This window comes from Ceratotherium simum, chromosome 30 (assembly GCF_057802395.1).
Source record: "Ceratotherium simum simum isolate JZ-2026a chromosome 30, ASM5780239v1, whole genome shotgun sequence".
Taxonomy (NCBI): domain Eukaryota; kingdom Metazoa; phylum Chordata; class Mammalia; order Perissodactyla; family Rhinocerotidae; genus Ceratotherium; species Ceratotherium simum.
Genome location: NC_141929.1, coordinates 29,218,455 through 29,224,267, shown reverse-complemented (window position 1 = coordinate 29,224,267; position 5,813 = coordinate 29,218,455).

Here is a 5,813-nt window from a genome sequence, read left to right as displayed (position 1 = left end):
TTTAAGTGTACAGTTAAGTGGCATTATGTAAATTCACATTGTTGTGCAACTTGCACCACCATCCATCTCCAGAACTTTTCCATCTTCCCAAACTGAAACTCTGTCCCCATTAAATAGTTGATCCTCACTTCCCCCTTCCCCTCTTCTGGCAACCACCATTCTACTTTCTGTCTCTATGAATTTGACTGCTCATATTCCTCATATAAGTGGAATAATACAATATGTCCTTTTGTGACTGGCTTATTTCACGTAGCATAAAGTCTTCAAGGGTCATCCATGTTGCCAGTGATTTTTTTTTTTTTAATACTCATAAGTGACTGCAGATTCTGCCCTCCCTAATCACACTGGCCTAGAACATTATAGAACCTTCCATCCTGTTCATGCTGGGCCCATTACACTTCCTTCCATTGCCTATGGGTTTGTTCTACTGTGCCTCTCCAAGAACGGTGTAGACTTAGGTGCTGTGTAGTAGTATTCCCTTGGAAAAGGCCTGGCCTATAACCGTGGGGCCCCTAGACACTTCTGGGTGGTAAAGAAGATGGCTGCTTCTGTCCTATGTAGTGGTTTCCAGGTGCCTACTGCTTTTCATCCTGGAGTTGTGGCTCCTTATAACTAAATGATTCTAGCATCACATGTGGCTTTCATTTTCCTAAATACTGTAGGATCAACTATAAAATTAGTTGCCTTTTTTTCCTTTAAGAGACCAAATGCTAAAAAGCCAAATCAAAATGCCAAGAGGCTGTCCATTTTGTTACATCCTTTTTCCTGAACTGTTCTGGAGGTTTTATGGTAACTACTACCTATGTGTGGGGGGTGCATTGGTGAGTATAGGTATCATTGCATCTTTTAGTTGAAAGATGTTATTCTCATTCCATTCCAATACTGTCTGTTTCCTTTCTCTTTTTGACATTTATTAATTATTAGCTTTAATTGACATTAAAGCTAATGCAGTAGCTTTTATTTTGGGTTTTACTAATTTATAGGAACAGCATTGGGCTTTTCTCTTCTTTTATCTCCTAAAACTTTGAGTACTAACCCTTTTGTAAACTTTGCATTTAAATGAAGAAAATGAGTTTCACTTTCTTTTAGGTTGATGGTTTCAAAAATTTTTTGATTTTGACCCCAGTCAGTAAAAAATGTTTTAGCATAACTGCCCATTATATGGATATTTTTCTATAAATTTTACACATGTACTAATATTCAGTATTGTTATAAAACAAACACTAATTTTTAAAGGATGAGATAAAAAGAAATACCTAAAACTAGTTCTAATACTGTCTTCCCACACCCACATGGTAATGGACCATTTTACATGCATACTATTTTGGAGACCACAATTTTTTAACCATAGTGTAGTGACGCTGAAGTGGGATTACAACTACGTTGTCACTATTGGTTTAAATTTTCAAAGCTTGCCTTTTAAGTTCTGGCGGACTGAAGGTCATCCCTATAATATGACTTTCACGCACTTGCTTTCTGATGTTCTCATGAGTGGAGGGAGGCGGGGGAGGTTCTAGTTAACACCCTGTCAGGGGCATAGCCCCAGGATGCCCAGGGAAGAATGCTGGGCAGGTGAAACTCATGTGTGCCAAGCCTGGATAATAGTTTAAGACTCATGGCTCTAGGTAACATCTAGGAGGCCAACTTTTCCAGTTCTGAAGTGCCGAGTCTAAATCTTCGCATACTACACAAGTGTTAAAATGTGCACATTAGTTTCTCCTTAATCTCAGTGTGTTTATGGTCTATCAACACAGCAGAATAGTCCATACAGTACAAAAAAGGATTTCAGTGTCCGAGGAGAGAGAATCCCTGAGCGCCAGGCTCTGATGTTGCTGTCAGTTACATCATCTCCAGCAGCACCTCTGAGTCTGTGACAGATGGGGTGACCTGCAGGTCACCTTTCTGCACTGAACATACCCAGTGATTGAGAAGCTGCTTTTCCTCACTACTTCCTTACTACTTCACTCTTCGTCTTGATTTCTAGGGCCTGGAGCCAATGGCAACAGCTATTAAGTGACAAAAGAGGAATTAAAACATGGGCATCTTTTTTATACTTTCAGATAAAAGCTATGCTATTCACCTATATAATATATGGCATCTTCTCTCATTTCTTAATAGTGAACCTCCAATTCTTATAATTCCTTTTAGTAAAGGAAGATTTTCTTCCCCAAAGAGAATAGCTTTATATTTTTTCAGATTATATAAGTAATACATGTTCATTGTGAAGAATTAAAACAACGTGTAAAAATATCAAGTAAAGGTCACTGGAATCCCACCATCCTCTGACAACCATGGTGGTGCTTTATAAACTTGGCTAGCCTGAACCACATTTCCCAGAATTCCCTTCCCTGTGTCTCCAGTTAGGATGAGTCACAAATTCTTGTGCAGAATATAGAGGGCCAAAATGAAGCAGTAGCCATTTGTAGCTTATCCACTGGCTCACTCAATGGCGTGCGTCAGCATCTGGGCCTACAGCTGCTCCACCTTACCCTGGATCTTCCTTCAGCTTCTCTGATCAAGGGTCTCAGTTTCTGCAGGAAGCCCACATCATCAAGGTCAGAGGCAAGAACTGACACAGATTTGGATACATCTTCATGGGCTCCAGCTCGTGCCTGTGGGTTCCAGCTTGTTCTTGTTCTTCCCAACTTGACATCCTTTCTGACTGCCTGCCCTCTGGGCTTCAAGTTCCAGCATCAGACGAGAGAATGCAGCCTTACGCAGACAACAGACGGCTTCACCACCTCCTACAACTGTAAGGTCAAATCCCCTTTATATGTTAACCATGATGCAAATTAACATTTGAGAGCATATAGCATCTCTGTTAAGAGAAGGAAAAATAAAATGTTTAAGGAAGGTCACCATAAATAATCTAACTTCAGTCCTTCATTTTATTTATTTATTTATTTGTGAGGAGGACTAGCCCTGAGCTAACATCTGATGCCAATCCTCCCCTTTTTTCCTTGAGGAAGACTGGCCCTGGGCTAACATCCATGCCCATCTTCCTCCACTTTATATGGGACGCTGTCACAGCATGGCCTGCCAAGCGGTACATTGGTGCGTGCCCGGGATCCGAACCTGCGAACCCCAGGCCACCACAGTGGAGCACATGCACTTAACCGCTTGCACCACCCGGGTGGCCATAGTCCCTCATTTGAAAGATGTGGAAAACGAAGCCTGGAAGAGAAAAAGGCTGTTAGGTTTGGAACCTGGATTTTCTACTGCTCATTGATTGCCTCCCAACCTCCACTGAATATGGTGGTTTCTTTCCTGCAGAGTACTGAAAAAAATCAACGCTTGGGCTCTCTCCCCCAGACCAGTATTTCTTCAACGATAAGTTTTGGCTGCATTACCTCTTCAATACCTTTATATACTTGTCACTACTAAAACTGAGTGAGAAAATACAAACCCTGTTAAAAGGGTCCTTGAGAGAGAGAGTGGCAACAGAGGCAGGCTCTCTAGCCCTAATAAACTGGACATTCCTACAAAAACAGACGATTCCTTCTCTGATTGATGCAAAATCAGTCCACATAGACAGTCTGAAACTACTTGGGAATTGCCCATGTGGCATCGTTTTAGGAAAAGCAGATTTCTGTACCATACAAATAACAAGATGACTCAGGAGCTAGAGCATGTGGTGTGGGCAGGGGCCAGATGGGAAAGAGGCAAAAACACACAACACCAGGCTGCAGTGGGGGTCTTACTGTACTTTAGTTTCAAAGTGAAATTGGAGACATTTAGTTCTGTGATCACAGGACGCAGCATTGGCAGATTTATAACTGCTAATTATAAAATCTGAAACAATAATAATGTTGAAAATCATTCTTGTAAAGCACTTCTAGGGTTGCATAATAGTTGTAAAGTTCTAGTTCTTTGATTTTTGAAGCTACTGACAGGCTTACTGAGGACAGACAGTCCCGTGGAGAGCAGAAGATGCTTTTTTTTTTTTTTTTTTTTTTTAATTTTTTTTTTTTTTTATTTCTTTTTCCCCCAAAGCCCCAGTAGATAGTTGTATGTCATAGCTGCACATCCTTCTAGTTGCTGTATGTGGGACACGGCCTCAGCATGGCCGGAGGAGCGGTGCATCGGTGCGCACCCAGGATCCGATCCCGGGCCACCAGCAGGGGAGCACACGCACTTAACCGCTAAGCCATGGGGCCGGCCCAGAAGATGCTTTTCTATGCGCAAGGCACTGGCTCAGCACCATGGGGAGGATAAAGCTGATTAAGACGCAGCCCTTGTTCTCACTTAATAGGGGATTAAGATTTATATAAACATAGAATGTAATGAAGGTTACGGAATAGACATGGGAGAGGACAGCTCTCCTGAGGAAAGAGCATTTGAGCTAAGCTTTGATGTATTTGGATAGGCAGACATGGTAGGAAATAATAAAAACCATACTCGCTCTAAAATATTGAGTACCTGAATCTGGGGATGGAGGGTGACTTTTTAAAGAGGATGCTCAAAAAATGACTAAAAAGCTTTCTCCCAGATACCGGAATCCTCAAGATCAGCTTTTAAATGAAGGCTGAGTGTTCACTTAAAGCTTAAAAATTCAGCAACGAAATAGAGTTTAAGCTATAGCTTCTAGAAGGTATTCAGATTTTAGTAGAACAGAAAAATATGGCAACGAGAGAGGTAACTGATAACCAGTTTTTCTCATCCCTAAGTTGAACATGGTGACTTCTAAGTGGACAGACAAGGTGATTGAATGTTTTATGAACACTTTATCTCATCCCATCTTGACTTGCTTGGGACAGCTTGGAAAAGCAGAAAGGGCCACGACTACTTGGTTTCAAACCTTCACACCGCAATTTGCCAAGCTGTGGGATCCTGTAGAAAACATTCTGCCTCTCCGAGCTCAGAGACAGAAGTATCAAGAGGATCAAATTAATGTGAAAATAACCTATTTGTGACCTATAAATCAGGACTATTTAAAGATCTCTTCCTGCAGGTCAACCCCTGCAAGCCTTGCCCATGAATATTTTTAGGTGTAGGAAGGAAGTTTTTTGGCTGGAGAACAACAGAATGACCTTTGATGAGATTATTCTATTAGGGTCCCTAAAAATCAACAGTGCCATACAATTTAAAACCAGCACCAACTAGAGATTTTAATCTCTAAAGGTACAGGTTAGACTACGGCTAAAACAGAACAAGACTCAACAGTGGGTCTCGAGTCTTGCCAGTAGCTCTGTAACTCTGGCAAGTAATGAATCCCTGCACCTCTGTTTCCTCATCTTTGAAGCAGATATAAGATACTTTACTACTTCAGAGATTACTGAAAACAATATATGTGGATGTCTTTTGAGCTTATAGGTTGAAAACGAAGAACAAAGGTATTACAGGGCACAGTCTCATAAAAATTAGGACTCCATAAAGCTCACATTTCAGAAACAGAAGAGGTAATCCTAAATGGCCAAACGGAGAAAACTAGTAAAATTAATTTACCACAGAGGAAAGACCCTCTCCCCCAACTACTTATGAATGCTATTAAGATGTGAAAACTAACGTTTTAGACATTAAACCAGTCCTGAAATCTACCTTAAGGCAAAATTTTAACTCTTAGGGAAGGAGTTGCTGCCTGTTGGCACAAACATCACCTTTCCCTTCCTTGCAGGCACAGAGCTAGATATCTCCCGACCTCCCTGCAGTGAGGTACGGCCATGTTCGCTAATGGAATGTGAGTGGAAATGATCCTGTGCTATTTCCAGACCACAGCTTTAAAAAGCTTTTCCTTTTCCGCCAGCTTGGATATAAATAACTGCAAGGCCCCAGAACAACCCTTTGAGAAATAGGGTTCCAAGTGAGAGAATTAA